This window comes from Pistacia vera, unplaced genomic scaffold (assembly GCF_008641045.1).
Source record: "Pistacia vera cultivar Batoury unplaced genomic scaffold, PisVer_v2 Contig454, whole genome shotgun sequence".
In the NCBI taxonomy this organism is placed as follows: Eukaryota; Viridiplantae; Streptophyta; class Magnoliopsida; order Sapindales; family Anacardiaceae; genus Pistacia; species Pistacia vera.
Genome location: NW_022196284.1, coordinates 61,899 through 73,421, shown reverse-complemented (window position 1 = coordinate 73,421; position 11,523 = coordinate 61,899).

Here is an 11,523-nt window from a genome sequence, read left to right as displayed (position 1 = left end):
AGTCTACTTGCTGACCATCTACATTGCATATGACGAATCAAAATAGTCAACTTTTTGGGAGATTTGAGAGTTGAGATCAACATTTTTAAATGTAGAGAAGCTTCTTCTTTGAGTTTTATTTTTGAAATTGTTGACTGTGATTTTGGTTAGTGTGTTCTGTTATTTAAAAATTGAATATTGAGGTTGTTAAGGTTTTTAACAAATTTATTTTTAAATAACAGAAAACTTCAGTTTTTTTATTCAAATTTATTAATAACAGTAAAAATTCAAATTTCAAAAATTTAGAAAACCCGTTAAAACCTCAAAATTCAATTTTTAAATAACAAAACACACTAACCAACCTAGTGACGAAGCCAAGATTTTGATTTAGTGGGGGCAAATTAAAAGAAAGAATTGGAAAAAAAAAAAATTAGTTTAAAAGTACATAAAATTGATCATAAAATTAAATACTTAAGGCACCAATTAAAACTTTTATTTTGAATAGACGAAGAATTTAGTCATAACAGGAAAAAAAATTAATTTTAAAATTGTAAATTATATTAATTATTTTTACTGATTTATTTTATACGCAATCATAAGAGTAGAGATGGGTGTTTTACCCACCCTGTCGGGGATTCACCTTAATGGGTTGGGGATTCCTGGATTTTTTCGGGTATAGGGTTGTATACCCCGTCAGTGGGTGCGGGTCGGGGTTGGGGGTGTGTGTGTCCCCATGGGTCCTCGCCCCAACCCTGCATGAAAATGGTCCGCCTATTGCCCGCCCTCGAAAATTACTCATTTACATGAAAAATCCCCACCAATTACCCGCCCCGCCCCAAAAAATCCCCAACAATTAAATTAAATAATTAAATATAAAATTTAATTTATTCTCAAACATAAATAAAATGTAATGTCACTACACGTTTTAATTTAATAATTGGTAAATTAAATATAAACTATTAACATAATCTAATAGAAATTGAAACTCTTAATCTTAAATGTAAGACTAAGTTTACTCTCCATTGCACTGTGTTTCTTATGGTTGACTTAGACATTAGAATTACAAAGGTGAGATACCACATTGCTCTTGGTAGCCATGCTTGGAAAAGTTCCAATCCTTGAAGAACTCTTGTTGATTTCTTTGCTTCATATAAGAGGGATAAACAGTATGTTAATTTGCTATAACATTCAACCAATATGACAACATCCTAATTATACAATCCTTGACATATTTGAAATGGCTAAAATAATTCAAAAAGCAACAAGTTTAAAAATACCTCCAAGGCAACTAATGGTAATGGCTTAAATAATTTATGGTTGTGAAGTGCCCTCGAGCCAATTCAACAAAGGATTCAAAATGGCATAAAATTAAAGAGATAGCTGCAAGTTTCTTTGCCTATGAAGAAAAATAACATAACCAATCAAATGACAGATATGGAGTATTCTGAAACTCTAATATCAAATGATTGAATTTTATGAGACTGTACTAAGAAATTATCCAAACAACCCTAATAGTTTTTGCTATTATTTTCACCTACTTTGTTTGTTTTTGTTGGTCTCAAAGCTTATATGCCTTATTGAGTCCAACTCTGTCTTCTCTAAATAGAATCTGAATATTTCTCAAATAATAGGAAAAATTCCACATGCAAAATTTCTGAATAAAATTCTATGACAGTCCATGCATATTAATTGAACTTTGTATTAATGTGAAAGTATGGGCTCATGGGTTCAATTTATGTGGGCTTTGAAGGCTTTCTATGGTCCAAGACTCCCATCTTTTGCAAAGCCTAGCCCAATCCCCATTGACCCAAATATGCAATGACTTGTATTCATTCGGACTAAAGACTTTTCCATGGAAAATCAAAAGTTTCCTATGCTCTCTCTCAATAGCAATAATACCTTAAAGAAAACTAAGGGGATGTCAATAATAATAAAAATCTTATGTATAATTAACAGCAATAAAAATCTCTTTATCGTTAGGTTTTTAATATTAAAATAAACATGAAAGGGTTAATTAAATAAATATTTGTTAATTGATCATCATTTAATTAGTTCTAATGACATATTAACAATTTATTAACAGTAGAGGGATTTATGTTATTTTTGAAATCCCAATAGAAAATTTGTAGTTTAATTAAACCTCGTGATGAGAAAAAAAAAAAAAAAAAAAAGAGAGAGAGACTTATTAAAAACACTAGCTATTTTAATGAAATGCTTCCATTGATACCACAAAAACAACAAATTGTTATATCCCTTAAAAAGAAAAATAGTTTATCTATCATTTAACGTTACTTCAAATTTGTCATTATATGTTATAAGTTTATTGTCGTAACAATGCCAAAGAAAATTAATATTTCTGAAACTGTAGTCAAATCCTTAAAACTAGGAGCATTCTTGATTTATAGTTTAGTTTATTACAATAATTTTTAGATGTTTCAATCTCATATTTATCTATCTTTACCAGTAAAATTTTGGAAACTAATGAGAAAATGGATCATGCCCCTTTGCTTTAGAATAGGACTCCAACGGTCAACTTATGAAAATTTTCAAATAGAGCAAATCATTTTCTCCTGATCTGGATGATCAAATTATTTTGTTCTACTTCATCTTCAAGCAACAAAACATCAACCAAGTAGACAACAATTTACATTCCTTTAAAATTTGATGCACATCCTTTTTTAGGGGAACCTCGACAATACAAAGAGGAACAACACCTAGACAAGGGGGTACTTTGCCCTTCGAAAGAATCTAAATACATGATATAAAATGCAAATGCATGAAATACATTAAGGCAAGAAAAAACCTATAAAAAAAACTAGTCCTAAGAGGAACAACAGTGTAACAAATCCCTAACATGAAATAAATGTTTGTCTCGCTAATTAATTTTAATCAGTCAATTCAAACTTGAGCGCCCAAAGCATCCAACTAATTAAAGAGCAAAATTGAAGATCAACATTAGTCAATCTATGTCTATCATTGATAAAATTACTTCCTAGCAAAATGGAGATAGAGTTAAGTCATTTCACCCAAATAACTCAAGCAGATTGAAACTTTATACGATGAGCACATGTTTAAACCGCAACCATCCAGGCATAACAGTTTGCTTTTTCTCTTGAAATTTGATGTCTGGAGCTGAAATAGCACAAAGAAGCTTCGTACTGACAAAAAAAAAAAAAAAAAAAAACAAACTTGTCAAAAATCATAATAATCATGATGTATACATACCTTCTATGATCGATGATGATAGATTGCTAAATATGATGCTCACACATCTAGGTATGGTTGTACCTGAATATTGAAGGTGAAAAACTAATTCAAAACTCCAACTGTGAACAAAGTAAAAAATGTTATTTTGAAGCTGCCTCTCTTATCTAGCTGCTCACATTATGCATGCTACAAACCAATAAAACAACTTCTTTGAAAACAAAGCAAGGAGAGGGAAAGAAGCAACACACCTTCTTCTTAGGAGCAAGAGCATTATGATCATGATTCATGACCTCCCTCAATTTGCAATTTCAAGATTGTAGTATTCCACTCATCCAACATGTCTTCCACCTCACAACATACGTCTTTGAGACGATCTAACCAAACTCTTACAGCTGCTTCCTTCATTTGTCTTTACTCTGCGTCAAATAACACATCTTGAATGGCTCAAAGATTGTGGGTAAGCTTGTTTACTTCTTCTTCAACATTCCCAACTAGGCTCACCTGTTTTATGATGAAGCCAGACGTCTGCTGAGAAAGAATTGAACCCAGTTGCTCCAAGGCAAAAGAAACAATCGCTTCACTTATCGGAAATCACATCCGTCATCACCTTTCCGTTCATCGGCCTTTCCTCTTCAAAAGCTCTAACATCCTAGCCTTCAATTGTATGCCGATGATTGTCCTAATTTCTAGAGTTTTTGATAAATAGTAAAATTGATAACCTGTCCTGGTAAAGGCTGGGCCCGGGTCCTAGTTCAATCGGTTCAACTGGTTGGGCCGGGTTGGGTTTTAAAACCATGGTCTTTAAGTCTATGATTTTGGGACATAAAAAACAAGTAAGATAAAGACATAAAAACTAAAATTTTATATATTTAATAGCATTAATATTTATTCCACTTAACATTTAACACGGCAATAGTTCAGGCCTTAAAATTACTTTTAAAATAAAATTATTTATCAGAAAAATATTTTCAGCTAAGCTTTGTTGTATATATAAAGTCAAAATTTGATTTTTATATACTCACAGAAGAAGAAGTTACAGCTCATTCAATAATTTGACATATATAAATACGGTATATACTCTTCTCAGAAAATCATCCGTAATGTATTAAAAAAGTCAATGTAGAAAAAGCATTTGGGTTGCGGCTGACAAAGACTCAAACTTCAACGATAATATCTCCGCTTTAATGGTTTCTGATAGCATGCCTTGATATTGGTTTAATATTCTTTTTCGTTTTTCCAGAAAAATAATTTCATGGACTCTTCAACTCTTCTTTTGAATATGTAAGTCAGACATTCCTGGATCACTGGACCATTTATACCCATTAATATTATGGTGCCGCCGGCTGCTATTGATATATTTACGGTCAACCTTATAATTTATAGCCCCTCGTCACAGGGATGGTGATATGAATGGGGAAAACCAACAAATTAACAGTGTATGCAGTTACTAAGTGAACTCATGAGTGCAATCGTTCAGCCAACATCTTCTATTCTTCTTTGTAGTTTTTATCTTCTTATTTTTCCTGCTTTTATCCTTTTCTCCTTTCTTCATCCTTTTCTGAATCTTACCTGCACTTACACTTGCAATATATTGTCAATACATAATAATACGAACTAATTCCTAAAATATAAGTTAAATTCCTTAAACTGAATTCCGCTCCTACAAAGTTGTTTCTTAATAGTTCTGACTCTCAATCTCTCCACTTTCTCTCTTCAATTTTTTGCTGCTGCTCTTTAGTGGATTGGATTAGTTTCACAGTAGGAGTTATGATCTAGAAAGCTAGATTGAGAATTTATCTTAGCGCAGGAACAAGTTGTTGAAAAATAGCTTTTAGCAAAATCACATGGGGTAGAAGTGATAATGGAGAAAGGTTTAGGGACTTATATGTAATAGGCCAAAATGAGTTAGTTTGTCCCACATTGAAAAGGAATGAAAAGTGGGAAACTTTTGGGGCCTATATATAAGGACCTAAATCAATGTTATTTGTATCCCAAGATGTAATTCCATTATACTTCTTTTGTTTAGGGTTCTTTCTTTAAGGACCCTTTAGTTTGTAAGTTTTATTATATCTCCCCTTTGTTTTGGGTATTTGTTGTATTACCCAAAAGTTTGTAATATTGTTTGGAGATAGTGGAGTTTTCTTTTGCAGCACCCGAGGACATAGGTTTCAATACCGAACCTCGTTAATTCCTGATATTCTTTATTTTTGCATTTAATTTTGGCTATTTATTTATGCTTTACTACTTGTTATTATTATATTCAATAGCTAGCGTTAGAGTTTATGTTTCCGTTGCATAACACAAGTAGAATATTCATGAGATTTAAAAGATAAGGATAAAATTTAGGTCAGACGGTGGTGAAAATGGTGGTGTTGACAGGTAGTATGATTCTCATGTTGGATCAACACGTTATGTTTCTTTGTGCTCCATGAACAAAATAGAGAGTAACATGAGAACAAAATAAATAGTAAACAAACACAACCAAAAAAAAGAAAAAGTAATACGTGCGATTTATCCTGGTTCACCCAATATAGACAATGTCCAACAGAGTCAATATTATTTCAATATTGTCTCACCTCTCTCGTTTTACAATAAAGTTTATCATTACTCATTACAAGAGAAAAGTGTGTTTAAATACTAGATTTAAAAGACTAAACCTAGTTTTACAAAGATTCTTATTCCTAAACCCTAACCCAACAGAACCCCTAAATGCGTCTGCGTAATCCATCAATACTGAAGTGGTGGATAAGGATAAGAAACCCGAGAAGCCATCGAGTGATGCATGTAAATGTTTTCATCACTGTAGCCATCGAGTTACCATGAGTATAAACAAGCCATTTGGCATTTAGTCACCGAGAGTATCACAGATTATTCAAAGAATATGCCAAGAAGAAAATTCAGTACTCTATATTGAATCTCTCGTGTATGACTGCAAGAAAAGTCTAGTGCTTTTGAAAAATACGTTTTAAGAACCCAAAAGGCGCAGCTTAATTTCGACTTTTGCTTGCATGTGAGTCGTAATGGATGAAACTTTTCGGAAGATTTTTCCACAAACAGTCCTCTAATTTGAGGAAGAAAAGAGCTTTAATTGTATTCCATGAATAAATTTTTACAGTCTAATTCTTACATGCAATGTAAGTGAACAAACTCTACGTTCTTTAAATTAATAGTGGTTGGTAAGACAAAGATTTGATTGAATTAATTAAGAAAATAAAGTCCCCATTTGAACTAGAATCTAGCATTTTGCTAACCGAACAAAAAGAATGAAAAAATAAAAAATCAAAGTCTCCTCACTGGTGGTGTATAATGTCTCTAGAACTTGAGGCCTGGTACAAGAACTTGGGAATTGATGTGGAAAGAAGTATGCAATGCTCTAGAAGAGTATGGCTGTTTTGTGATCAAATGCAATCAAGTTTCTTTAAATCTTCATAGTGAAATCTACAGTGCAGTCCAGGATTTTTTCAATTTGCCATTAGAAATCAAACAGCAGAAACCAACTCATCGCGGCGACTGGCCTATCGGAAGGGCGTATTCGTATTGCCCTAAACATGAGCGTATAGACACTGAAAATTTAACCACCTTAGATGGAGCTCAGAGTTTCACTAAACTCATGTGGCCCTCCAGAAATGACCAATTCTGGTACATATTTGCCTAATGAACGTATAAAATAAAAAGTACATGCTAATTAATTAAATCAACGTCTTTGTGTTTTCTTGTTTTTGCAGTGAAAGTGCTTATGAGATGTCAAAGATAATGATGAATTTGGATCAAACGGTTGTGAGAATGGTATTCCAAAACTATGGAGCAGAGAAATACTATGAATCTCACATCCAATCAACAGATTATGTTACTGGATCCGAAAAATATAAAGAATCTGAGACGAATGAGAACTATTTGGGTCTTTTTGGCTACGCTCGTTTTCAACCATGCTTCATCATAATGGTGTAAATGGATTGGAGATTCAAACAAAAGATGGCCAGTGGATTCTTTATTATCCTCCCTGGCATTCGTCATTCATATATACCTTGCTTCTGATGCAGTCAAGGTGGGCTTATTTTTCATCACTGCTCAACATGAAATTAAAAAAAAAAGGTTTGTTTGTTGATATTGATTATTTATACTTGGTGGCTAAACATTGTGATTTTTATGGTGGATTCCTTCAGGTATGAAGCAATGGCAGAATACGTTTATGTTACCATCGAGTCATTATGGGTGGAAACAAGACGAGACTTTCATTATTATTTACAACGTTTCACAAAGGGCCAGTGTTAAGTGTTCCTAATGAGCTAGTTGATGAAGAACACCCTTTGCAATACAGGCCATTTAATCACCGTGAGTCTCGAAAATTGCATATAGAATATGGGATGAAGAAAATTGAGTAGTCTATTGAAGCTTACTATGGTGTCTAATAAATTACTTTTCGTCCTCAATGATCTTCTGATACATCTTCCCTATTTACTATATCCGTTTCGTAAAATAAGTGCTGTTGGAATATGATTATTATCCTCCCCTTTTACTTGCCAAGTTTCTTATTGATATCATCATTTATATCATAAAGGGTGTAATGGATATGGAATCAAATTTGTACTTTATTACCCTTTTCTAAGAATAATCCCCTCCCTAGAGGAAGAATAAAGCTAATTCGCATCCCATCCGTAAATTTTACAGTCTTAAGTTCTTGTATGCAAAAGTGATTGACTACATTCTTCACATTTTCTAGCAATTTCTCACTTATATCTTGTTATGGATAAAATTACACTGAGATTAGCACCACTGATTAGAATGAGCTATCAGTCCCACCGATCAGAATGAACTACAAATCTCACAATCAAAGTTTGGCAAGCAACCAAAGACAAAATGGTATTAGCTATCAAAACTCATACCACCTCGAAAAGATATTATATAACATTTGTCCCAACTTTATCAATATAAAGGATCAGGATGAATGAGATCTCTTCACGTGTTTGAGCTCAAAGGTATAAATGGACAACTTTCTTCATAGAAGAAGGGGCTGAATATACGAGACTTGGACATGCATTTAAGCTTTAACTATTATTTTTCTCTATAAACAAAATATTACTCTATATTTATACGCGCCTCATAGGTAATATAAGAAAAATAGTCAGAGAATAATAAAATAACAGTGAATGTAGGATTTGCTTAAAGCATCCGAACCACTCTAAAAATCTCTCTTATCAATATTTTGTTTATGTTTCTTCAAAATAGATCATCATTGCACCATAATCAACTCTCATAATCATCTCGCGTGTAATTTTATAGCACTTTACATATGCAAAATTATTGGTGTCAAAATCAAATATTAACATATCTCATAACAAGAATTGACATTATAGCTTGATCGCGACCATTTCGTAAGTTACAAGTATGAATAAAACAAACACTAAAAATCAAAAGAAACAGAAGAAAGTTGTTGATTTGAATTAGAATCATCCTATAAAAACCATTCAGAAGTTACACTTTCGGCATCAATTTCTTTTCTTTGTACATGCTTCTATCTCAATAATCATGGCTTCCCAAACTCTCCCAAAATTACCTGTTATAGACTTATCTTTGAGGGAAGACTTGAGGCCTGGTACAAGAACTTGGGAATCGATGTGCAAAGAAGTATGCAATGCTCTAGAAGAGTATGGCTGCTTCGTGGTCAAATGCAATCAAGTTTCTCTAGATCCTCACAGTGAAATCTACAGTGCAGTCCAGGATTATGTTCTTTTAAATCAATATTTATATAATTCATTAGAAAAATTACGAAAAAAAAGAAAGAAAAAGAATCATTTATTAATATTAAGAATATTAAAAAACAAATTAAAAATTAAAATATTTGTATTATGTTATTTTAAATCAATAGTTATTTACATATTTTAAAGCAATTAATTAACTTATTACTATCCTTATTAGATTCCTGGAAAGAACCACAAATATTTTGTCACTAATTTTTGTTTATTTTATTTTTATTGGTTCCATCTGTTAGTGTTTTATCCCACTCGTCTTCTAGGTGTGTGTAATGTAATCACGCATATGAATATGTAATTTAAATGAAAGGAAAATAACGGGCCTATTGTTTCACTCTTTTGAGTGGCTTTTCTATTATTTTATTTGGATTGAAAAATATAATTTGTGTTTGTTTAGTTATTGGACCATTTCATTCAGAAAATTAATCTAACTCAAATAGAATTTTTTTATCTAGAGTTGGAAAAGTGGGTGGGACATGTCTTCTATTATCATATTCTATTCAACTCAAAATATTTAACAATTACCTTTCACAATAAAAGTTTATAAATTAACAAAAACACCCACATCCACCCAAGCCACTATCGGCCGCCTGTAACTACTGTCGGTCACCAACTGTTGCCGTTGGTGTCGGAATGACACACGATCGGCCAGATCTAGTCGATCATGCGTCAATCTGGCTGTTTTCGACAGAGATCTGGTCGTTTGATGGTTGGTTCTAGCTGTTGATAACAGTCAAATTCTGGTCATAGATTTGGTTGTTTCCGACCAGATCCATGGTGGATCTAACCAGAAAATGCCAAATCGGCACACGATCAGCAAGATCCAGCCAGTCGTATGCGATTCCAGCCACTGTGGCTTGCCATCTGGCGGTGGTGGCCGACAGTGGCTTGGTTGGGGCTGTTTTTGTTAATTTATACACTTTTATTTACGGGGGTGTTTAGCTAAATTAACAAATGTAGGGGTTAAAAATTAATCTAAATGTTTTCAAAAAATGTTTTCTAAAAATGTACCAAAGAACTATTCTATATTTTTATCCAACTCTGATATAATATTCAAATATTATACCAAACACATTTTCAGAATCCTATCATATTTGATTTAATCTTATCTTATCATATTCAGAATATCATATTTCAAATAATGTACCAAACAAACCCTCATTTTCTTATTCCCATCTATCAAACTTTACATTCTTCTTCTCATCTTATTCATAAACCTTTAATTCTATAAGTGAAGTGATACGATGATTTTATTTTATTCTTATTTTCAGTGACGAGGGTGTCCCCAAGCCCTGAAGGTGATCGGGGGTGTTCCCGGGCTCTGAAGTTGACGACCAGGTACACTCTCTAATTGTCATCCCTATTAACAATCGAAGTGATTTAAACTCATGATCTCTTGAGTAATATACTCAAAAGTCATTGTCCAACCACTATGTACCCCGCTTGATTGATAGGAGTGATTGTACCCTTTCCAAAAATCGCGCCCTAAACATTGGAAAGAAACACTTGTCAGTAATAGAACACAACAATGTTTGCGCACCAACAAATTTGACTCAATCAACATAGGCATCAAAATTTTTCGTTTGCATGCACACTCAATCCAGTCGGAACTTTCTTAGTTTGTTTGCAACATGATTGATTCATCACCTTGAGGATGTCAAATGGCAAGGCCTTCCTCCAATGATGCTGCTCTGATTCCGCAGTTCTGAAAACGACAACTTGCAGCTTTGCAAAAGATTTAGATTTCCCAAGTCTCTTGACTACACCCAAATTTGCAACACTTAACTATTCTTTCATCCCATCATAATAATTTTATGCAAAGAAACTTGAGGTTGGAACAAAAACAAGGTCATGTCACAGTCAATTAGTAGCTCTGATGATAGTTATCATTCATGATGAATTGGTTGAGTTGTTGAAGTATCAAACCAACCGTTAACTGTCTAAATTATTACAGTTTTAATTTTAAGTAGTGCATGTAATCACTGCTTCAGGCATTGTAAGATATATATCAAGACAGAACAAACCTCAAAGGTTGAGGGTGAGTGTAGTAATTCTAACATGAATTCCACTCCATTCTAACATTTAATCCCAAGATTTGCTATTGATTATAGAATACTGAATTTAAAAGATTGCGGATTAGAAAACCTGATTCTGCCATGGCTTATAATTTCCTTGATTCCCTGCAAGTCTACTTACTGTCTTCCTCTGTCCAAGAAACGCTCCAGAATGAGACTTCTTCATGAGATTCAGCGTACATTGCATTTTGGAAAGGGATCTAGCCATTTATATCAAATCATCGGGCATCCCACTAATGTTTAATAACTTAAAGCTCATTAACAGCCCAGTCCACACTTGTCTCAACCCAGGTTATATCAAAATGAACGCATTGGGAAATTCTAGAATGATCACATAACACTTCAGAATCCTCTATGCATTTATCCTGTTTATCAAACCAATCATATTATGTTAGTCACACAATTTGAAAATTTCTAACGTAGACTGCTGGGGACAGAGGTGGGCAGGCTGAAAAGCACCTTGGTTTATCAGGTCTCCACGATCAAGTTTTTCGCACTCGTCCACTTTCCTA